At 42.6% G+C, this 25,244-nt stretch overlaps 1 protein-coding gene across 3 annotated transcripts in view; it reads right to left on the bottom strand.

Annotated features, from left to right (window-relative positions):
* LOC109277385 (basic proline-rich protein-like) overlaps positions 1-25,244 on the bottom strand; it is a 38,291-nt gene that overhangs the window by 2,390 nt on the left and 10,657 nt on the right. For 2 of the 3 annotated variants that reach the window (XM_053900953.1, XM_053900951.1), the window contains one exon: positions 1,501-1,607. The exons of the other annotated variant lie outside the window; for it this stretch is intronic. The gene's annotated coding sequence lies outside the window, so the exon portion shown is untranslated. Of the gene's footprint in view, positions 1-1,500; positions 1,608-25,244 lie in introns of those variants that run through there. 3 annotated transcript variants of the gene reach the window in all.

The following is a 25,244-nucleotide window of genomic DNA, read 5'->3' as shown; positions in this document are numbered from 1 at the left end:
AGAAGTGTGCGCGCGTGTGTGTGTGTGTGTGTGTGTGTGTGCGCGCGCGCCATAGAAGCTGAGTTCCACGACTGGACCAGTGTGGTGTGGAAGAGAGACATCATGCGTGTGGCCGAGATAGACGAATTGCTCACAAGTATCCTTCATTTACGTTCTTTAGTTCTTTAGTAACAGAACTCCTAAGTTTTAGGGGCGCCTGGGTGGCTCAGTCGGTTAAGCGGCCGACTTCGGCTCAGGTCATGATCTCGTGGTCCGTGAGTTCGAGCCCCGCGTCGGGCTCTGTGCTGACAGCTCAGAGCCTGGAGCCTGTTTCAGATTCTGTGTCTCCCTCTCTCTGACCCTCCCCCGTTCATGCTCTGTCTCTCTCTGTCTCAAAAAATAAATAAACGTTAAAAAAACATTTCTTTTAATAAAAAAAAAAAAAAAAGAACTCCTAAGTTTTAGGTGAGGACAGAGCTACTTAGCTCAGGTCTACATATCCTGTTCTCTTGCAGCCAGTTGTGTCCACACGGAAAGTTCTAGCCACTGAGATGGGAGAGGAATGGCAGGTGCTACTTCCTAGCCACATGAGAAAGCCTCCGACACACCGTGGAAAAGACTGTGTATCAATGCAAGGCCCTGGGCTTTGACCCAGATGGAATGATTCAATTAGACTTTCGTCTGTTTCCCTTGAAGAGGGGCCCAGCATGTCCTGCACCGGCAAGAAACAGGCTGTCCATGTGACCCAGACTTTAAGGGTCTGTGCCAGACTGTCTGGGTATCTACTTCACTATAAAAGTAGGGGATGGAGAGAGAGTTCGTCCCAGAGGTCTGCACTAAAAGTCACTCTACTGCTAAGGCCAGGAGCCTTCACAATTGGCCCTGCAAGAATTAATCAATGCTATGGAGCACCGTTGGCTGGCGTTTACAATTCGTTTCTTTTCCAAACAAGGATTTTATTGCAGTTGTCCTTGACCTAGTCTACCATTTCAATGTGCATCTTTAGGAGGGTATACAAGCCTGTGTTCTTTGTGTTATTAGTGTTGGGGAAGGCAGCCTCGTGCGTGCAGTCTTTCTACCCCCCCATCTGTTGCATAGGAACAGGCCTTGGGCCTGGAACACCAAGAGATAAAGAGCCCACATGGTCTGGGCAGGCTTATCACCCTGTGTGAGAATATCTTCTCTTGTTTCAGATTCAATAAGTACTCTTTTGTCTCTGCTTAAAGCTTGTGTGTCAAATGGCTCCTGGCCAACCCCATTGTTATATCTGTCCTCCACGAGAAAGGAACAGAGTTTGCTCAACTGCAGCACAGGAGGGGTGAGCATAGCCCAACTGCCCTGTGTCACTGCCGGGAGAGAGCTGCTGGCACGCTATTGAACCTAATCTTGCTCTGTCCCCCTTCTATGTAAGTAAAACATTGTTTTCTTCGGTGCTGTCTTCCGTGGCCGCTTTGATACCAAAATGCAATAGGCAGATGTGTTTGGACCTTCTATTCAGCAAGCGATGGACAGCAAGCGATGACCCTTGCTGTCCTCCATGGAGCTGGAGCCCTTCCCTGGGATCTGTCACGGGTACATGGTTCTCTGGTCCACAGAAGGTCATCAGATCATGAGAAGCCACCTATAGACTTGAGGGAGGAGAATGCATAGCAGCTTGAGATCCTAGCCATTAACCCGAGCGAGCCTTTTACGATGTCTCATCTGAAGAGGTGTGAGTATGTATGCTGCGTTGGAAGGCAGGAGTGCATTGACACTTAGGCGTCCAGAAAGATCGACAGTGACAGAGTGCCATTTGTCCCACCACTCTATCAGTGTCCATATTCCCCTTCTCCCATAGTAGTGGCTCTAACTGGGCCCACGTCAGCAAGCTAAAGCTACGTTTCCCGGCCTCCCTTTCAGCAAGGAATTGCCATGGGAGATGAGCAGGATGGATGTGTGCCCTTCCAGACCATTTTTCCAAACCAGTTGGGCATGCACTGCCCTAGCTTGGTTTGCCCCCTTTCCAGGAATGCTTGGCAGATGATGAAAACTGAAAGAGCTGCCCAGACCTCAGCCTTGTATCTCTAGACAAGTGTGCATTTCTAACTCCCCGTGGTGAAGGACAGTCTCTTGTAGCCTGAGTCTTTTGAAAAATTGTATAAGATTAAATCTCTAGAAAACATGAAGTGAAAAACAAAGACAGGCCCCCAATACTTTCTTACTATTCTTTACTAATAAAAGTATATTTCAAAAAGTGCAATAATCACAAATGACACAAAAATTGTAAAAACCTGGCATATAAAGTTAACAAAAGATATGCAAGGCCTCTTCACTGAAGAAAAGAAAAGGAATATTTCTCTGCGATATTAAAGAAAACTTAATTGGAGGGGCACCTGAGCGGCTCAGTTGGTTCAGTGACTGACTTCGGCTCAGGTCACGATCTCGCAGTTCGTGAGTTCGAGCCCTGCGTTGGGCTCTGTGCTGACAGCTCGGAGCCTGGAGCCTGCTTCGGATTCTGTGTCTCCCTCTCTCTCTGACCCTCCTCCACTCGTGCTCTCTCTCTCTCTCTCTCAAAAATAAATAAACATCAAAAAATTAAAAAAAAAAAAGAAGAAGACCTAAGTGGAACAATATGGTATGTCCATGGATCAGAAATGTCAGTATTGTTAATCCTCTCCAGATTGATTTATAGAATCAGCATAATCCTCATCTCTCCCTCTGCAGGCGATTTGACCGGCAATTGGCAAGTCAATCAAAAAATTTGTGATGAGGGGCGCCTGGGTGGCGCAGTCGGTTAAGCGTCCGACTTCAGCCAGGTCACGATCTCGCGGTCCGTGAGTTCGGGCCCCGCGTCAGGCTCTGGGCTGATGGCTCGGAGCCTGGAGCCTGTTTCCGATTCTGTGTCTCCCTCTCTCTCTGCTCCTCCCCCGTTCATGCTCTGTCTCTCTCTGTCCCAAAAATAAATAAAAAACGTTGGAAAAAAAAAAATTAAAAAAAAAAAATTGTGATGAAAATTCCTACAGACCTCGAAGAGCACAAATAGTTTTTAAAAAGAAGAAAGTTGGTATAACACTATCTGATTTCATGACTTACTATACAGTTATAATAATTAAGACACAAAAAAATAAGGGTTTGGTAAAAGGAGAGACGTAAGGCTCCCTGAAACAGTAAAATAACTCCAGGAATAGACCCACTTATATTTGGTAAATTCTTTCTCCCCAAACATGCCAAAGGAATTCAGTGGGCAAAGAGAAGTCTTCTCTATAAATCCACATTTTGTATGGGGTACAGAATTGTCAAATCCCTGTTGGACGCCTGAAACCATTACTAATATAACATTCAATGTCAACTACGATAAAAGGAAGAACTCTTACAACTCAATAACAAAAAGATCAATAACTCCATTTTTTTAAAAAAGGCTTGAATAGGTATGCAAATGGTTGCAAAATACAGGAAAATATGCTCAACATAACCAGTCATCAGGGAAATGCAAAGTAAAACCGCAGTGAAATACATCTGCAGACTCATTAGAATGGTTAAAAATTAAAAAGATTAACAATCCCAGGGTGCCTGGCTGGCTCAGTCAGTGGAGCATGTGACTCTTGATCTAGAGGTTGTGAGCTCAGCCCCAAGTTGGGGGTAGCGATTATTTACGTAAGGAAATATTTTTTTTTTTTAACAATTAACAATTCCAAGCATTGGCAACGATGTAGAGCCACTGAAACTCTCGCACACTGCTGGTGAGAGTGTAAAGTGGTACAACAACTTTAATAAATACACACCTACTATACAATGCGCCTGCAAGAGTGTGAAGGTAGCTATAGACAACACTTAACCTGTATTTACAAAAGCAGCCAGTAAGCTGGAGGTCTAGAGCATCTTTTTGTGCCAGAGAGGAAGGAAGTGCCCAAAGAATGAAGAAAACTATCTCCTGGACCCAATCTGGGACAATCTGAGTATAAAATAATGATTAAGTTACAGATTAATGCACTGAATAGGAATCATGAGTCAGACATACATACACGAGAAAGGAGAAAACTCTCATTTGTAATAGAAAGTCAACTAATAAATGCAGAAGAAATAATGGAATTAGGAAATCAACATTTAGCAGCCGCAATAGTAGTAACCGGAAGAAGCAAAGAATCACTAATGGACGCTTGAACTAGTGGGGTAAACTTTGATGAAGAACAGGAAATTGACACAAAATACCAAGTACAAAACATTCATTAACTTTACAATGGAGAAACAGGGCAGGCACAATTTTAACCTAGTGATAAATTTTAAAAATGTGTGTCTCCTATATCTTAGAAAACAACGGAGTCGCTTCTGTGATATTCCTGAAAATATTATATAACCTGAATGTAATCAGGAGGAAATATCAGACAAACCAAAACCAAGAAACATTCTACAAAGTAAGCTGCCCACACACTTTTCAAAATTGTCAAAGTCAGATAATCCAAATGAAGGCTGAGCAGTGGTCCCAGATGGAAAGCAACTAAATAAAACAACCAAATGCAACGGGTGATCTTGGACTGAATCCTAAATCTGTACGGGACATTTTTGGGACAGTCAGTGAAATGCGAATGGGATCTGGGGGTTAGAAGTTAGTATTGTCTCAATGTTAATTTCCTGACTTAATGGCAGCTCTGTGGTTATGCAGGAGGCTGTCCTTGCTTTTAGGAAACATTTACAGGTAATGGCTTCCTACCTGTAATTTGTTCTCTAATGACTCAGAAGAAAAGATCATGAAAGTGTTGTTCTAGTTATTATAGGTGAGTGGCAGAGAACAATCAGTTATTATGCTCATGGATTCTGTGGGTCAGAAATTCAGACAGCACACGGCATAGGGGGGCTTGTCTATGCCCCGTGATGTCTGTCTGTGACCTCAGCTGGGAGATTGGAAGGCTGGAGCTAAATCATCACTCCCTTGTCTGGTGGTTGACATTGGCTGTCAGCCAAGCTGATGCTGATTGCTGTTGACTGGAAAATCTATATGTGGCCTAGCCGTATGTTCTGGGCTTTCTCACAAAATGGCAGTTGGTTCCTAGGGTGTCTCAAGAGAGATAAGCAGGCAGAAGGTGTAGCCTTTTTATGACCTAATCTGAGAAGTCACATAAGCTCGCTTATGCTGTATGCCATTGTTTACAGTAGTCACACATCCAAGGAGGTCAAGAACAGAGAACACAGACCGCACTTTTTGTTGAGTTCTAGAAGAGCATGTGGAACAATGACATGTTGCTCTAGCCATTTCGGAAAGTATTATCTGCCGTGTCCGCACCTTGAGAGAGGGAAAGAGTGATAAGGCAAATGTGATAGAATGGTAACCATGGGGCAATCTGGATAGGAGAATATAGGAGTGCCTTGTATGACTCTTATGCCTTTTCTGGGGTTATTACTGTTCTAAAGCTAGAAAATAAATAATAACCATGTACTTCATTAAGCTAATAATGTTCAACGATGAGATTAAAACCACCTTGGCTAAGAAATAAAAGAATTATTAATACTTCTTAAAACAATCAGTAAATCTATTAATAATTACTAGTTACCAAAATTTCAAAAATGTTTTAAATCCCACTGCCCATGACCTTCACCACATACCATGCATTCTCAACCTCCATAATGCAATATACTCTGTTCGGGAGGGCGATCATACGTTTGAAGGTCACGGCAATGTCAAATCACTATAAAAGTTTCTAAATGCTCGCACTCAGTTTCAGGACCTCCCTCTTCATGACCACAAACACACAGTGTGTGGACCACACCTTGAGGAGCAGTACTCAAAGCTGTATTTCTGGTGTTTTATTGAAGTGTCTCAACCTGTATCTCAAAATTACCATTTTTTGAACACTTTATACTTCCTCATCCAATTTGAAATGTCATGTTATCATAAACCAAGTTCTCATATAATTCGCCTTTTTCCAGGTCCAATATTTTATTCCATTGGCCCTCACTGGTACCACACTGTTTTGATTACTATCATGGTAAAAGATGTTTTACTCAGTACTCTTCATTACAGAATATTTGTAAAGCTCTCCCGTTTTCTCTCAGAACTTTTATTTATTTTTATTTATTTATTTTTTTAACGTGTATTTATTTTTGAGACAGAGAGAGACAGAGCATGAACGGGGGAGGGTCAGAGAGAGAGGGAGACACAGAATCTGAAACAGGCTCCAGGCTCTGAGCGGTCAGCACAGACCTCACGGTCTCACGGACCGCGAGATCATGACCTGAGCCGAAGTCGGCCGCTTAACCGACTGAGCCACCCAGGCGCCCCTCTCTCAGAACTTTTAGAATACTGTTTCCGGGGCACCTGGGTGGCCCAGTCGGTTGGGCGTCTGACTCTTGGCTTCAGCTCAGGTCATGATCTCACAGTTTGCAAGTTCAAGCCCCGCATGGGGCTCCGCACTGACAGTGCAGGGCCTGCTTTGAGTTCTCTCTCCTTCTCTCTCTGACCATCCCCTGCTCGTGCTTCCTGTCTCTCTCTTTCTTTCTCTCTCTAAATAAATAAACTAAAAAAAATTTTTTTTATTAACTAAAATATCATTTCAAGTGAGAAGAGAATCACACTTATATATTTATTGGAATGCATCAAATAATTAATTGATTTAGAGAAAAATATCATTAAATGGTCCCTTCCAGGAACAGAATATGTCTTTTTATTTATATGTCTTTGTATATGTCCTTCAGAAAAGTTTCATAATTTTCTTCTAATAGGGCTATTCATTTCTTTTTATTTTTTTTAAAGCTTATTTATTTATTTTGAGAGAGAGAGAATCCCCAGCAGGCTCCGCACTGTCAGCACAGAGCCCAATGCAAGGCTTGAACTCACAAATCTGTGCTAAAATCAAGAGTCAGATGCTTAACCAGCTGAGCCACCCAGATCCCCAATAGGGCTATTCATTTCTTATTAGATTTGTATTATTCCTGGATATTCAAGAAGGTGCTAACAAATTGCTGGTAGCATGAATGAATGTGTCCTCAAGGTTCTGCTCGAGGGGCGCCTGGGTGGCTCAGTCGGCTAAGCATCTGACTTCTGCTCAGGTCATGATCTCGCAGTTCTTGAGTTCGAGCCCCATGTCGGGTTCTCTGCTGTCAGCACAGAGCCTACTTCGAATCCTCTGTCTTCCCCTCTCTGTCCCTCCCCTGCTCGTTCTCTTTCTCTCTCTCTCTCTCTCTCGAAAACAAATAAACATAAAAGGAAAAAAAAAAATCCTGCTCGAGCCTGAATTGCTGAATTGTGACAGTGGTAGGATTCAGCCTGTTGGATGCAGGGTCCCCAGCAGGAAGGGGGCATGTGAGAGTTCAAAAGTCTGTCAGGATGTACTCATCCTAGGAAAGAAAGAGAGGTGTGTAAAGTTTGGGCCGGTGATGATCTCTCAGTCATCGGAGGGAAAGATCACATTAAATTGTCTAAAACCTAAAGAAAGAGAATGTAATGAATAAAAATGGAAACTCTGTTTATATACTAGACCTCTGGAAAAGAGGATTCTAAAGCCAATATACGTAAATAAGAAAGCAAGAGCCAGAACATTTTTGGAAAAACAAAACAAAACAAAAAAGTAGTGAATATAGAATTGTCCTCCTAAAAACACATGTTATTAAAACACAACAATTAAAATATTTTGATATTGGGACGCAAATAAACAGAAAAGTAGAGCAGGATAAAAAGTCCAGACATTAGCCAAAATATAGGTGGGATGAAAGTAAATCTCATATCAACAAATGGTATTCGGACAACTGAGAAGAGATTTGGAAAGAGAAAAGTTTCAAACAATGTTCTCACTCTACACCAGGCTAAATTCAAAATAGATCAAATATTTACATGTAAGATGATGAAAATATGAAACCACTAAAAGAAAACATGGGTGAATTCCTTTAAAATTTTAGAGCAGGGAAGATTTTTTCCTGGAAACTTCCAAATCAGAAACCATAGAAGAAAAAATTGATAAATTGACTACATAAAAAAATTTTAAACTCCTCAACTGCAAATGTAAAAATCAAAGTAAAAAGAAAAATGGGATTGGGGGGCAAATTTTTAAATATTAATTTAATGTAAATAATGTTTATCATGGAAATTATACATTATAAGTGTACATTATAATGTAAATTATAACATTTCCCAAATATATAAAAAGCATGTAGGGGCGCCTGGGTGGCTCAGTCGGTTAAGCGTCCGACTTCGGCTCAGGTCATGATCTCGCGGTCCGTGAGTTCGAGCCCCGCGTCGGGCTCTGTGCTGACGGCTCAGAGCCTGGAGCCTGATTCAGATTCTGTGTCCCCCTCTCTCTCTGACCCTCCCCCGTTCATGCTCTGTCTCTCTCTGTCTCAAAAATAAAAATAAACGTTAAAAAAATTTTTTTTAAAAAGGCATGTAGAAACCAATAAGAAAAGACTAATAGCCCGATATAAAAATGGATACAATTACTTTGTAGAAATATGAATGGCCCTTCACCTATAAAATAGGTTTAATCTCACTTAAACAAGGGGGATAGGAATTTAAACAACACTGAATACCATTTTCAGTCTATGACTTTGACAACACGTTCTTTTGGCAAGTATGTAGGACAACCAGTATTCCCACAAACTGCCAGTAGAAATGCAAACCGGCTCAGCAATCAGGAATATCTCAATCACAAATGCATTCACCTTTTGCCCTGGCATTTCCATATCTGGAAATGTGCTCTATAACGATACTCTTTGCTCCATGACTCTACCCTGATGAAGTGACATATGCACCAGATTATTCATTATGAGATTGTAACAGTAAAAAACTGAAAATAACTCAAGTATCCATCGGTAGAGCAAGGTAAATAAATTATGGTAATCCATCATGGAATATCATGTGGCATTTTTCACAACAGGGAAGTTTTTTTTGTACTGCTTCAGAAAATCTCTGCTCTATTAAGTGAAAAAAAGGAAAGGGCATGTCCTAGTTCACCAGGTCGACCCTATCAAAGCACCACAAACTAGGTGGCCTAAAACAACAGAAATGTATTGTCTTATAGTTCTGAAGGCTGGGAGTCCAAAGACAAGGTGTTGGCAGGGTCACCGGGCCCTAAAGCCTCTAAAGAAGGGTCCTTTCTTGCCTCTTTCAGCTTCTGTTCTCGGCGGGCAATCCTTGGCCTTCCTTGGCTTTGCAGGTGCATGACCCCAGCCCCCACCTCGGTCATCACACACCATTCTCCCTGCATGCCTGTGTCCGAATTTCTCTTTTCATAAGGACACCAATCATACTGGATCAGGGTTTACCCTAATGACCGCATTTTAAGTTGATTACATCTACAAACATCCTATTTCCAAATTAGGCCATATTCACGGGCACTGGAGCTTAGGATTTCAACTTATATTTTGGGCGGGGATACAATTCAACCCATAATTATCCAGAATAATACATAGGAAGCTGCCTTTTGTGTAAGAAAAGGTGACAAAAGGGGCACCTGGGTGGCTAGGTCGGTTAAGAGACCGGCTCTTGATTTGGTGCCCTATGCTGGGTTCTGAGCAGACAGTGTGGAGCCTGCTTGGAATTCTTTCTCTGCAGCCCCCCCCCCCACTTGTACTCTCTCTTTCTCTCTCTGTGAAAACAAATAAACTTGAAGAAAAAAAGAAAAGGAGACAAAAATATACTGCTAGCATTGATTCAGAAGTCCTAGGGGGGCCTGGGTGGCTCAGTCAGTTAAGCATCCACTTCGGCTCAGGTCATGATCTCGCGTTCATGGGTTCAAGCCCCACGTCGGGCTCTATCCTGACAGCTCAGATCCTGGAGGCTACTTCGGATTCTGTGTCTCCCTCTCTCTGCCTGCCCTGGCTCATGCTCTGTCTCTTTCTCTCTCTCAAAAATAAACATTAAAAAAAAGACGTTCCAGAAAAATCTGGTACATATAGTATAATAATAATATCAGAAACTAATATAAGATTTTATCCTGGAAAGTGGGGAGTGAGGCAGAAATAGGCGAGAATGGAAACAAGATTATATGCTTTCTTACGTTGTTACTATATGTTATTTGTTATAATATGAACATTTCACTTTTTCAGAACACAAAAAACTAATTCAACAAAATCACTATGATACACTGAGAGCAAACGGCAACTGTATTTTGGGTCCAGGGTGACAGGATGGCATAGCATGACCTCAGGGGTGTCAACCCCTATGCCCAAACACACACTTCGATGGCATGGGGCCAAAGCAGTGCCGACAGAACAAACACCCACAGCTGAATTCCGAACTCGATGCTGAAACTTCAGAGTTCTGATGGGCCCCAGCAGCTTCAGGACCAGTTAGTCAGTAGCAAGAGAGTCTAAGGTAGGTAGCGATTCAACATCAAAAAGAGATAACGAGGAGGTACCTTTATGTGGCTTTTTTTACATTGCAGAGACCTCACCAACTGGTCAAGGCTGAGAGGATCTGTTTGTGAACACACGTGAGATGCTCCCTAAAAATTTCCATATGGGGCGCCTGGGTGGCTCAGTCGGTTGAGTGTCTGACTTCGGCTCAGGTCATGATCTTGCATTTGTGGGGTCAGAGCCTGGAGCCTGCTCCAGATTCTGTGTCTCCCTCTCTCTCTGCCCCTCCCCTGCTCATGCTCTGTCTCTCTCTGTCTCTCAAAAAATAAAATAAAACGTTAAAAAAAATTTTTTTTTAATTTCCAAAAATAGGGGCACCTGAGTGACTCGGTTGAGCACCCAACTCTTGATCTTGGCTCAGGTCACGATCCCAGGGTCATAGGATCAAGCCCCACATTGGGCTCCATGCTGAGCATGGAGTCTGCTTGGGATTCTCCCTCTCTCTCTCTCTCTCTCTTTGCCCCTCCCCTGCTTGTGCATGCTCATGTGCTGTCTCTCTTTCAAAAAATACGTAAAAAAAAAAAAAAAAATAGAGGTGCCTAAGTGGCTCAGTCGGTGAAGTGTCAGACTTCAGCTCAGGTCATGATCTCACAGTTCATGAGTTCAATCCCTGCATCAGGCTCTGTGCTAACAGCTCAGAGCCTCAAGCCTACTTTGGATTCTGTGTCTCCCTCTCTCTCTGGCCCTCCCCGCCTTGTGCTCTCTCTTTCTCAAAAATAAATAAGTATTTAATAAATAAACAAAAATAAATAAATAAAACAATTTTTAAAAACTTCAAGAAATAATTTAAAAGGATTTTGAAGGAGGCACAGGGCCTATGACAGGGAAGTGTTTGTTACTACTGTTTATGTGATCCCTGGGGTTCAGTCCTGCCACGTTCAAGCTGTGTCACCTTGGGCAAGTTGCTTAACCACTTTACGCGTCAGTTTCGTCGCCTACAAAAACAAAGATCCCTTCCAATTTCCATTTTTGTACTCCTCCTAGAGGTGAGGACGCCTGCCCACTTCGTGTCAGGTTTGGCCATGCCAGCTGTCCGAGGGAATGAGAGAGGAAGTAATGGGCAACGTGTCTGGGCAGAAGTTTTCGGAACTGTCACACGGGTCAGCCATCTCTTCTCCCTCTGCGATGAGACCAAAACAGGGGCTTTCCCCTTGACCTTGACACCGAGCGGCCGAGCAACAGCTGGCCTAAGGCCAACATCAAAAAGGAGTGAGAAATGAATCTTTGCTGTTGAAAGCACTGAAATTTGGGTTTGCTTGTTACCACAGCCCTACCTAGTCAACACTGACGGAGAGATAGCACTTTCTCCCTCCTAGGGTTGTTGTGAGAATTAACAGACTTAGTTCATTAGAGCATTTACGACAGCATCTGACACGTAGTTATCACTAGCTAATGCTCGTGACTGTTCTTTTGATTAACATCATCATCAGGCTTGTGTGGTGACACATGACTGGATGAATGGGGAAAAATGAGTAAATCTTAATAAAATGCTAAGTTTTGCATTTACTGTATGCATACTTTACCTACACTATCTCATCTACAATTTTATATCAGTCGTGTGAGGTCGGTTTTATGAGTTCTGTTTCTTGTGTATTTTTTTAATGTTTATATCATTTTGAGAGAGAGAGAGAGAAAGCATGAGTTGGGGGAGAGGCAGAGAGAGAGGGAGAACAAGGATCCCAAGCAGGCTCCATGCTGTCAGTGCAAAGCCTGACATGGGTCTCCAGTCCACGAACTGTGAGATCATGACCTGAGCTGAAATCACGAGTTGGCTGCTTCGCCGACTGAGCCACCCAGGCACCCCGTGAGCTGTTTAACAATGAAAAAAAACTGGGAAGTTGGAGAAGTTAAATGCAAGGCTACACAGAATAACAAGTAAGAGCTGGTATTCAAACTCGTTATGGTTGTCTCCTTCCAGTTTACTCCACAGCTCCCCTCTGACCTGGGACAATGTTGAGGAACTCAAAAAGTTTTCAACACTGTGCCACCCTCAAAGTGGCAGTTGCCCTGATCCAGTAAGCCCCAGTGACCCCCAGGAAGCAGGAATGGTATTCTCCCCTCAAATCACGGCATGAGGTTGCCTTCTTTTGTCTCCTTCTTTCTCAGCTCACTCACTCCCACCTCGTCCCTCCTTATCATCTCAGCAAGTCCAGAGCTGAATTTTCAGAAATTGAATTGGTAGAAAATGGAACAAGTAGAATAAGGGGCAGAGCCCATGGCCGTGACCTCCCTGCTCCCCCCACCTCTGCCATCCCATCCAACCAGACTGATCTCAACCGCCGCGCCCCCGGCTCCTGCCTCTTGTCTCCACTAGTGTCCACAGACCTGCTCTTTCAGGAACCTCTGTCCCTGAGGAAATGGGGACCGTGACAACATACCACACCATGCAAGTGCCGTTCCCCTTCTCAGATACAGATGGGCCCTGTGACTCCTAATTTCTCATCAACTCAAATCCTCACAGTCTTTTCTCCACTCACTGGTCAGAGTGACCGTTCCAGAGTGATACCAAATCGTATTGCTTCCTGACTTCAAAGTTCCAGTGGCTCCTATCACACATGGAATAAATCCAACATGCTTATCATGTCACATGTTAACTGGTCACTGGATGCCACTCAACCTGATTTTTCCCTCCCTCTCTCTTTTGTTCTCAACATATTAGCACACTGTTCCCTTCTCTGTGCATGAATAAACAGGATCACATGAACAAGTAGTGACCAGGGAGAATAGGTTGCTTAGGAAACAGAAGAGAAATACTTAAGATCTAATTAGTCTCCTGATGGAAATCCAAAAAGCTATTGCATCCATAAAACAAGAACAGGTCCCTATGAAACAAAAATAGAGAGGGCACACAAGAAAAGAACCAAGAAAGATTTCTCACAAATTAAAGACATAAATATCAAAATAAAACATTCAATAGATAAGCTAACTCATAAAATAGAGATAAGATCCAAATTAGAGTCCTAAGAGCTAATATTAGAAAAATCTTACAGCAATTAAAGCAAAAGTAATAAGCAAGATATGAGACATATAAGATGACTCCGGATGGTCCAGCTCCCATATGGGAGATGTTCCAGAACAGAGAACACAGAAAATGAATGGAGGAAATAATCAAAGAAATAATAGAAGAAAAATGCCCTGATCTGGGGAAAACTGAAGAGACGTGGGTCTTCCAGTTTAAAAGGAGCACGAAAAATTAAGGAAGATGAATGAGAGTAAAAGATGTAAAACTAGACACATCCCAGTAAAATTAAAGCACTTCAAAGAAAGGAAAGAGAATACCCAAAATTTCCCAAAAAAGAGAAAAAAAGTTCCTATGAAGAAATAACAACCTACTGGTGTCAGATCAGCAACAATGAATGCCACAAGCAAGTGAAAGGTTAACTTCAAGATTTTGAGATAAAGTTTGGCAATGAGTATTCTAGACCTGGCCCAAATTTCAACTGAATATAAGAAATGATTACCAATGCTTCCAAACAACTAAGGACCAGGGAAGCTAACCTTCATTGCACCATCTCTGGAAAAAAATTACTTGAGGAGTTATTTTAGCAAAATCAAAAGGAATTCCAAGCAAGAACATATATAATCTAAAAAATAGTACAATGCAGAAGTGCCTGGATGGTTCAGTCGATAAAGCGTCCGAATTTGGCTCAGGTTATGATCTCACGGTTCATGAGTTCAAGCGCTACGTAGAGCTCTCTGCTGTCAGCACAGAGCCTGCTTCAGATCTTCTGTCTCCCTCTCTCCCTGCCCCTCCCCAACTTGTGCTCTGTCTCAAAAATAAAATACACATTAAAAGCTTTTTTTAAAAATATTTAAAAAATAGTATAATGCATTCAAGAGAATGCAAAAAAGAGATTCTTGGGATGACTGTAGGCAGCTTGTCTTGAAAAAAAGTGGCTCTAATTTAATCAGGAAGTCAGAAGTCTCTTAAAAAAAAACATGATGTTCATTCAATATATATTTTGAATATGCAATTAAGATTTCACTCTTCTGTAGTCATGAAAGTAATAAAAACAATACAGCCCCAAGTAAAACAAAAGCTGTCAAAGAAAGTCACAGAATATATAAGGCAAATTAAAATGTGAGCCATTTTCGAGTAGTTGCTGGGGGGGAAAATTCCATTGACCTTGATGCTTGGAATTTTTTCCTTCAAGAGGTACAGATTCAAGGATATAGGATTGCATTTCCTTTTCTGTAGGTCTGATCACCCTAATTTTTTCTTTAGTGATTAATACCTTCAGAATCATTATATTGGACTCATTATGCTTAATTTGAAAATTAGTCTACGGACATGTAGACAAAGAACATAGAAGGCTTAATGACAATTAGAGAAAAATAATCCTTGACAATAAAGAACTAAGGATGTCACTTAAGCCAAGCACAGACGAGTAAAAGGAAACATGGGGGGAAATTGTAAATACAGCAACTTTTGTGTTTTACTTATGGGCAACCGGTAAACAATGTCAAAAGTCAGTGTCAAAATTAGTTAACATACAACTACCTAAATTAGAGAAGTAAGGGAATGTTGGGGGGTGAAGAGGGAGGCGAGTGTGTTAAATTCAGGGAGTCAACAGATATTTTAAAGTTTACAAATCAATAAATAGAAATATATAAGCATGCTATTTAGAGTTTGGTAGTAAACAAGCAGAAAGAATTAATAATGTAATAGATAATAGATAATAATGTAAAGATTGCATTACAGCTGTAGACAGAACAATGATCCCCAAAGGTGTCTATTTCTTTTCTTTTTTTGTTTTTAGTAAATTTATTTATTTAGTAAATCAATTTAGTAACTAAAAACTTATTTAGTAAATTTATTTTGAGAGAGAGAGTGCAAGCGAGGAAGGGGCAGAGAGAGGGAGAGACAGAATCCGAAGCAGGGATTTCCTCTGCCTTTCTTCTACCGACAGGCTTAATTCCGTTTGTCTCTATTTCTTTAAAAAATTTTAAAGCACAATCGCTTCTCGGCCTTTTGGTGAAGATCAAGTGTAAAAAATTTTAAAGCATTTAAAAATTTTTTTTTTTTCAATGTTTTTTTATTTATTTTTGGGACAGAGAGAGACAGAGCATGAACGGGGGAGGGGCAGAGAGAGAGGTAGACACAGAATCGGAAACAGGCTCCAGGCTCCGAGCCATCAGCCCGGAGCCTGACGCGGGGCTCGAACTCACGGACCGCGAGATCGTGACCTGGCTGAAGTCGGACGCTTAACCGACTGCGCCACCCAGGCGCCCCTAAAGCATTTAAAAAAAAAAATGTTTATTTTTTTATTATTTGTTTTGAGAGAGAAAATGAAAGGCAGAGAGAGAGGGGCAGAGAGAGAATCCCAAGCAGGCTCTGTGTTGTTTGCGCAGAGCCAGATGTGGGGTTCCATCCCACAAATCGTGAGATCGTGACCTGAGCCGAGATCAAGAGGTAGAAGCTTAACCAACTGAGCCACCCAGGTGCCCCAAGATGTCTCTTTCTTAATCCTTGGAACCTGTGACTGTTACCTTACATGGCAAAAGAGACTTTGCCAATGTAATTAAGCTACAGATCTTGAGGTGGGAAAATCATCCTTGATAATCGTAATGAACTCAGTATAACCACATGGGGCCTTAAGGAGGCAGAGGGCAAGAGTCAGAGAGGAGGTGTGACAGCAGCAGCAGAGAGTGGAGTGAAGGGGAAGGAAGGGGCCAAGAGCCAAGGAAGCTTCTAGAAGCTGGAAAACACAGCGAAAAGAATTCTCCCTTACGGTCTCCCAGAGGAACACAGATTTGCTGACACCTTGATTTTAGCCCCTAAGGTTCATTTTGAACTTCCGACCTGTAGCCCTGGAAGATAATAAATTTGTGTTCTTTGAGGCCACTAAGTTTGCGGTCATTTATTCCAGCGGCAACAGGAAACTAATATACTCTGAATGTGTTATTTATACTACTTTTTTAAAGGTTTAAAAGAGGAGCATCTGGGTAGCTCAGTCAGTTGAACGTCTGACTCGTGATCTCAGCTCAGGTCATGATCTCACAATTTGTCCAATGGAGCCCCGCATGAGGAGCTGCGCGGACAGCACCGAGTCTGCTCGGGATTCTCTCTCTCCCTCTCCCCGCCTCTCATTTTCTCTCTCTCAAGATAAATAATTCCAAAAAAAAAAATAAACATTTAAAAAAACGCTTTAAAAATTTTAAAGAAATAGAAACAAACAGACGCAAGCCTGTTGGTGGAGGAAAGGTGGGAAATGGAATGAAATCTCACCGTCTTTTCTTGGTGAAGGCAGGAAAGGCCATGTTTTTATTTTGCATATGTTAGTTTAAAAAATTCCAGGAAGATCCGCTGTCATAGAAACCCAAATGCTGGATTATTAGACATGGTTCTGTTTTGAAAGACTTCCAACCTGGTAGACCGAGGGTCCACTGCCCAAGGACCAAGCTAATGCCTGTGCATATGGATAGCTCTGAGGAATCGAGGCCCTATGAGAGGGTGATGGCCTCCCTCATGCCCATTGATTTAGAAATCAAGGTGGCCATCGGTCAGAAGGATTGGCAAGAGATCCCAGGACAGTGCCTAGGAGAGATGGGTGTAGCTCGGTTACAGCCAGGCAGGTAGGAGACCTCCTTTCTCTTAAGCCATCTCCCCTCTACTATTCCTCCGGGTGACTTCTTACCCCCATGCCAGCACTTGGCACTTGAGAAGAACCTAGCAGGATGACTCCTAAGCACATCACTGATGTATTCTGATATAGAGATTTGGAAAGTACTCTTGGTCTTACTGTGACCATCGAAAAAGGCACTCTTCACCCCTCCCCCCCCCCCCCCCCTTTAATCACAACTCTGTGCAGGGTTTAAAACCACCAGAGATGTCCTTGGTAGTTCAGGAAATCTTGCTGGTGTAACTCCAGTGAAATGTGATCTTTCTCCCACTGAAAAAGAGGAAAGGAAAGTGGTGACAGGGCAGGTGACAAGCCCAACTGGGAGTATGGAAGTGTAGCTGGGGGGCGGTGGGGGGACTAAAAGATTGCATTACAGCTCCTTTTAAAAACTTCTTTATCGTAACACTCAACACGGCTTGAAAGGATCTGCATTTCTCTGAGGCCCTCAAGTGTTGATGTTTCTCCTGCACCTGCCAAGTCACTCCTAAAACTGACATTCTTTCTTGCAGCCAATGGAATCATTCTATTAAAAATTAGAATGACAGTCCGTTGAGCGTCGGCCTTTGGCTCAGGTCATGATCTCACGGTCCGTGAGTTCGAGCCCCGCGTCGGGCTCTGTGCTGACAGCTCGGAGCCTGGAGCCTGCTTCGGATTCTGTGTCTCCCTCTCTCTCTGCCCCTCCCCTGCTCACACTCTGTCTGTCTCTCTCAAAACTAAAATAAAAACGTTAAAAAAAATTTTTTTAAAGAAAATAAAAACCTGGAATGAGTTAACAAAAAACAATTGGAATGAGTAGACTTTGCACTGCATTGTTTCATGGAAGAAGAAGAAGAAGAAGAAGAAGGAGGAGGAGGAGGAGGAGGAGGAGGAGGAGGAGGAGGAGGAGGGGAAACAACCACTCAATTGGTGAATGCGTCCCAGGACAAAGACAATGTTTAATCAAAGCACAGGGAAAATAAAGTAAAGTACTCAATCTAGGGACAAGAATGTCTCCTTTAAGGGACAGTTATTGTGTGGTTGATCCAACGTATAAACGGAAGGCTGAAGGGACGCTGAGCGATCAGTTTAAATCCATCATTGAGGCCGTCCCCCCAGTGAAGAAATGGCTTCCAAGCGAAGCCCGGGGATTGGCCCGAGATCTATTAGGTGGTAAGTGGCCAAGGCAGGAATTGAATGCAGATGTCCTGACTCCAAGCCCAGTGCTGCCTGCTTATCAAGCTGCCTAGCTGTCACGGAGACTTCGTGATGCCAGCTGTCTGTAAGTGTGTATCACTTCTGTTCACATTTTCTTAGCCAAAGCAAGCTGCATATCAATGAGGCAGGACATATAAGCCTGGGAGGGTAGTGAGTAAATGGGAACAATGATACAACCTGTACCAATTCCCTCTGTCCCTTTGGCCCAGCGGTGGTAGCAGCTGTTGATAATCTCTAAATCACCTCCCTGTCCTCCGCTTGGCTCCTCTACCCTCTAGGTCTCCGACCCCCTGCACTGCACTGGCGCCTCTCTGTTGAAACGTTCTGGTCGTTTCTGCCTCCTACTTAGGCCGACCGTGTCTGCCGCATCCACACGAGAGCACTGTCCACGTTTCTGGATGTGCTAGGCCCAGATAACAATATGTGGTGTGAATTTTGTTGAAGTAGCATATCTAAAAATACCACGTGAGTAACAATCATGACTGTGATCAAACTTGTGTCAGTGGGGGTTTGGTTCCATTCTGAGGGACGGAAAATCCAACGCAACGGTGGCGGGGAACAAGAAAGAACTTTCTCGTGCACATAAACCGAGCCTAGAAATAAGTGACCAAGGGCCTGATTTGATAATTCTGTCTCCATCAGGCACGCAGGAAGGTCACTTGGCTTCCACTTCACGCTCCAAGATGGACTACAGCAATAACAAAATGTTCCAGAACTCAGTAGTTCAGACGGCAGCCTCCCGCCACCCACACTTCCAATTATTTTGAAAGGCACTAATTGCCTGTATTAATTTTTTGTTTTGGCTTAAAAAACGTGTAAGCAGACATAATTTATTGTATTTATTTTTAAATGTTTTTTAAAATTTATTTTTGATAAAGAGACTGCGTTGAGCAGGGGAAGGACAGAGACGGAGAGAGGGACAAAGGATCCAAAGCTTGCTAACAGCACAGAGCCCGATGCGGGGCTCGAACTCACCAACTGTGAGATCATGATCTGAGTCAAAGTCGGACGCTCAACCGAATGAGCCACCCTGGCGCTCACAGACACAATTCCAATTGGCCAAAACTCTGTACCTAACCACAGCTAGCTATAGAAGGGACCAAGAAATACTAATCTTTATTCTAGGCAACTATGTGTTTGGCTACAAAACAGGAGTTCCGTTATTAAAGAAGGAATAGAGGGAATGGACATCCAGAAAAAACAGCAATTTCTGGCACTCCCCACAAACATTTGTACGGGTTGATAAATCTCGAGTAACTATTTCTGCACTCAAAGCAGCTACAAGCCCCAGGGAAGGCAGCCATTTTTCGACTTGGATTTGAGAGGAGAGAACTTATTTTTCAGAACCCCGAAGCAGATGTGATCAACAAACTGTGCTCTCCTCTGAATTATAAAAAGAAATCAAGCAGCTAAACGACAAGTTGAAACAGAAGTTTGCTACAAATGCTATTATACTGATATTCACTAAAACTAATGTAGTCAATGTTTATATAACACTTTTTTTTTTAGAATTTACAATTACTCTCATTAAATCCTCACCCAAAATTAGGAGTCTGTATTACCACCCTCTTTTGAGAAATAGAAGGCTGACATTTAAAGAATTTAAATGATTCTCCCAAGTTTAAAAACAATGGACTAACAATAGTGTCCTCAGAGCTCAGAATCTATGCTATTCCTAACCCTGTAGGCAGGAGTTTGTGGAGTTTGACAAAGCCCTCCTGTCTCCATGTTAGCAGCAGATGATGATGACTCCCACAAAATCCCTGGGTGACACTGGAGATCTGAGCTACGTGGCGTGGTTGAGTCATTGAAAAAAAGATCTAGCCCTTTGTTGCAAATTTGTCTTTCTGTAAACCCAAGGGGTCTTGCCAAAAGCTACACTTTTTTCTAAGTGAAATGTGCAGGCAGTGATGCCTGGCAATCACAAATTCTCCCACATGCTCTGCTTCCTGAGACTGTTAGCCTGCTACTGACCATCTTTCTGCCTCAGTTTTTATACGCACTCCTTACACTGTTAGACCTTCAGGTGGCGGGAAGTTCTGTGTTTTTAAAAAAAATAAGAAGTACCACGCCCATGTTCATTGCATTCACAACAGCCAAGAGGTATAATTAATGGATGAATGGATAAAGAAAATGTAGCATATATGTGCAATAGCATATTACACAGCCTTAAAAAAAGAAAAAAAATTCTGTCACACGCTATGACACGGATGAACCTTGAGGATGTTATACTAAGCGAAATAAAACAGTCGCCAAAGGACACAGACTGCGTGATTCAACTCGTATGAAGTATCCAAAGTAATCAATGTCATAGGAACAGAAAATAGAAAGGCTGTGCCCAAGGGATGGAGAGAGGAGGGAAGAGGGATTAGTTTTAATGGGTATAGAGCTCCAGTTTTGCAAGATGAGAAAGTTCTAGAGATCTAGAGATATGTTGCACAGCAAGGGAAATCTACTTCACACGACTGAGCTGCACACGGAAAAATGATTCAGATGAGAAATTTAATGTTAGGTGCTGTTTTAACCACAATTTTTAAAAAGAGAAAAAATTTGCAAGTAATACTGTACGAAGTAGGTTTCTCTAGGCGAGAAGTAGGATGCTGACCCAGGAATCACTGCACAGTTCAGAGATGCCAGTCGAGGCCGTAACTAGGCAACTAAGCCATAGCTTTGGGGTGCACCATGCTGAATCAGACTGGAACTCAGCCACCGAGGTTTTTAAGTCTTTGCAGCTGGATTGCATTAAATGCTGCCAGTGCAAATCTACAGAGAAGACAAGGAGAGGAGGTGCGTGAAGGCAGAGTGCTTTTCACGCCAAAGGTACCACATAAATATTTTTACAGTTGAATTGATTGGACTCCTAATGGTATCTGGTGTTGACTCTTGATTTCAAAGGTGGTCTCCTAAGAACACACAGTCATGAGTTTCCCGTCACGGGCCTCCAACTGATCTTGACTCCACGACACTCGGGCTGTTTGTGTGGCTCATGGGTGGGAGCTGGGACTGGCTCTCCAGCTTCTGCTTTTCCCTGGAACTGGATCCTGGGTCCACCCTCCTGATTTTGTCTCTTCCTCCAGATTAGATTTGCTGGCTCCCTCTACTTTTCCCCTCTGCCCTAGTGAACTCCATCTATTCTATACTTTTCCTCTTGCTCCATCCCTGGTTTTATGTTTTCAAAGCTTGGACCCAAAATGCATTACACTTAGCACAAACCCTGGGATTCATTAGAACACAGTGCGAGGAGCGTTTAGCATCTGCATACAACAGCCAATGAAGGTCTGATAACGAGCCTTCTATGCAAAATAAGGACCAATAAGCCATTCTTAGAACCGTAGAACTACAATGGCTGTGGAATCCTTAGTCTCAGAGGGGGTGACTTTCAGGGAAAATCTGATCTATCTTCCTATTTTCAGATTTCCTATTTTCAAATTGTGGTAATCTGAAAATATGCAAATACAAGTTATCAGTGTCAGGCACGCAAATTAGCACAAAGGCACATAAAGGCCTGAAACTTGATTCACATTTTTTTATTAAAATAGGAAAGACCAGGGTGCGTGGGTAGCTCAGTCGGCTGGATGACCGACTCTTGATTTCGGCTCAGGTCGCAATCTCACAGTTGTGAGATCAAGCCCCGTGCCGGGCTCTGCACTGTCTATGGAGCCTGCTCAAGATTCTCTCTTTCTCTCTTCTCTCTCCCTCTCTCTCTCTCTCTCTCCCTCTCCCTCCCTCTCTCTCTCTCTCTCCCTGCCCCTCCTCCACTTGTATCCCCCCCAAAATAAAAATAATAAACATAAAAATACTTTATGAATAAAATAGGAAAGGCCATGCAAACCCTCTGCAGACCCTCTTCTTTGCCCTGATAATGTTTTATAATAATGTTTTATAATAAATATATTATTTATCATGATAGCATATTCATTCCTCTGCATGAGTTTTTCCGACGATGATAAACTGAGGCTGAAGTGATAGAAACATATTCTGTAAGACCCCCCCCGACAAGAGAGATCTCAAGACACAGCAATGTAGCTTCCAAAGGCAGAAGAGCAGCCTTGAGGTTGATTTCTGATCAGAGAGCCCAAGTTCTACCCTGGGCTCTGCCACTTGCCACCTATATGACCTTGGGTAAGCTCTTTAGTGACTCTCGAGCCCTGTTTCTGTTCATCTACGTAATGGGGATAAAAATACCACCTGCCTGATAAGAGCTGTCGTGACAAATCGATGTAAAGAAGATCAATGTAAAGCTCTTAGCACGGTAATTCTTAACACAGAGTAAGATTTAGGTAAGTGGAAATAGTGAAAGCAATATAGAACACCTGTTCCTGCCATGAGAGGGCAGGTTTTAAAAGAATTCTGAGAATTGACTATTGCACAGCTGCAATTTATACTCACGACAGTAGGTGGCACTGGTACCATATCTATGTAGCACTAGGTTGCCCCTGATTTGATTTTTTTTTTTTTTTTTTTTTTTTACCACGTTCCCGCTCAGCTTTCTTTTCCAGGAATAGCAAGCAGTATTTTCCCCTTGATCTTTTTTTTTAAGTTTTTCTTTTTAAATGTTTATTTATTTCCTTTTTGACAGAGAGGGAGAGAGAGCAAGCCAGGGAAGGGCAGGGAGAAAGAGGGAGAGAGATATGCCAAGCAGGCTCCATCCACACTGTCCATGCAGATCCCGATGCAGGGCTCAAACTCACAAACTGTGAAATCATGACCTGGGCTGAAACCAAGAGTCAGATGCTCAACTGACTGAGCCACCCAGGCACCCCTTCCCCTTGATCTTTTAATTTGTGTTAAGCCTTCCTAGTTTCATCGGCTATTTTCGGTTGCATAGCATAGTAAATTACACTGAAACCTTGGGTTGCAAGTAACTTGGTCTGCAAGTGTTCTGCAAGATGAGCAAACATTTCTGATAAATTTTAACTTGATGAACGAGTGATGTCTTGCAATACGAGTTCTGCAAGATGAGCAAACATTTCTGATAAATTTTAACTTGATAAACAAACAGTGTCTTGCAATACGAGTAGCACATCATGGCAAATGTCATGTGATCCCAACTGAGCCAATGGTTCTTGAAATTTGCTTTGACATACAAAGCATTGGATTAGTGTTTTGCTTTGGATTAGTGTTTCTGGAACAAATTATGCTCACGAACCAAGGTTTTTACTGTATTTCTATTTTAAAATGCAGACACAAATTGTCATGGGCTGATTTCGTGAAATTTTATTTTGAAGTTTTGCCCTCTTTCTAATGCATTCCCTAAACTTGACTGTATCATTCTACGTTGGGCATTGAAACAAGAATATTTTACATCTGTGGACATCTTTAAACCCAAGAGAGTTTCAAGCCCCTTTTTTCTAGGATATCATAGGATGTATTTATCAGAAGGAATGTTTGAAGAAAAGACTTTGAGCATGGCAAGAAGAAAACTACCAATGCTTCTGAAATCATTCCTAAATTGCTTGATGGATATCCTCATGGTTAATTCAGCCGTGATGATAATTATATTTTCCAATTCGATTCGTGTTATTCGTGAATTTTATTTCCTATGCTGTTGCCATCGCAACTAAGTGCAGGTGATTCTCTCGCCCAGCTGAGAAGGTTCAGGGCTCTCTTGCATCACAGGGTTTAGAGATTCCCTAAGAGTTAACTCAGTCCCTAAGGGTAAGGAGGCTCACTCAGAGCCAACACGGGCTCAGTGCAAAACGTCTTTGTGCAACCACACCCCAAAGTCTTGTTTGCAACTAGAGTTCTGTGGTCTGAGCACAAAGGGTGGTTTGTGAGATCAACAACAGGGGCAGGGCTGGAAGTTCACACTGGCCGGGGAGGTGAACTCGGAGGGTCCCGCTAATGCCTCTTCGGGAAGCAGCCGCAAGAGCCTTGCAGGAGAATTCAGAGTGACATCTTACAGCCCACTGAGAGGCCCATTCCACTTAAGAGGGCACACTACTGACAAAACAATAGCAATCGGGCTGACCTGTTTAAGCTTCTCTGTGGCAAGTGAAATAATTTTGAAACTAAATTCTTTTCTGTGTGTAAAGATGGGGAAGTCTGGGGGTGGGGGAGGGAACTGAACTTTGCAGAAACTGAAATATCATGTGTTACCATGTGGTAGTAAATTTGGTGAAACAGGCCAGTGGGTTTCTTTGGCCTGTGAAGTCCCCTTATGTATATATCAAAACAAGAGAAAAGGGTTAACTAGATGATACGATGAAATTCAGGCGTGAAAATACTCATTGTTGATTCCGTGAGCCAGTTTATATAATCAGCAAACAATAACAATTTGGTCTCCAAATCATGTCTCCCACTTTCTTGTGCTGGATAGAGCAATCCTGAATTCTGCTCTAACGGTGGTGTTACAGGACTTCGCTTCTTATTTCTGGTGAGTGGAAATACGTGACATTTGGCCCTTAAGTGTGATGCTGTCTGCTTGTTTCCAAGATACACTCTGCATCAAGTTGAGGATGTTATGTCATTCTTAGTTTACTAAGAGTTTGGATCAAGAATGAATGTTAAGGGGCGACTGGGTGGCTCAGTCGGTTAAGCGGCAGGCTTCAGCTCAGGTCATGATCTCGCGGTCCATGGGATCGAGCCCCGCGTCAGGCTCTGTGCTGACGGCTCAGAGCCTGGAGCCTGTTTCAGATTCTGTGTCTCCCTCTCTCTCTGACCCTTCCCCATTCATGCTCTCTCTCTGTCTCAAAAATAAATAAACGTTAAAAAAAAAAAAAAGAATGAATGTTAATTTTAATCCAATGCCTGTTGAGTATCTATCCAGATGATCATTTGGTTTTTCTCTGAGACTTTTTTTTTTTACATTTTTAAAAAAGTTTATTTATTTTGAGAAGCGTGAGAGACAGAGCATGCAGGGATGGGGGGGGGGGGGGAGGCGGGGCAGAGGACCCAAGCTGGCTCCGTGGATGTGACACTTGAGCTCACAAACCATAAGATCATGACCTGAGCCGAAGTCAGTCACTTAACCAACTGAGCCACCTAGGCGCCCCGAGAGGCCTTTTGATGAGATGAATTCTGCTGTTAATTTCCTATTACCTAACTACTCTTCTATTTTGAGAATAAAACTGAAGTCATTTTGTATTGTTCTTTTCACGGAGTGTTTGATGAAATGCACTAATATTT

Source organism: Panthera pardus, unplaced genomic scaffold (assembly GCF_024362965.1).
Source record: "Panthera pardus isolate Hobbes unplaced genomic scaffold, ASM2436296v1 HiC_scaffold_13, whole genome shotgun sequence".
NCBI lineage: Eukaryota > Metazoa > Chordata > Mammalia > Carnivora > Felidae > Panthera > Panthera pardus.
The sequence above is the reverse complement of the archived record's forward strand: the minus strand, read 5'-3'. Positions and strand labels throughout refer to the sequence as shown.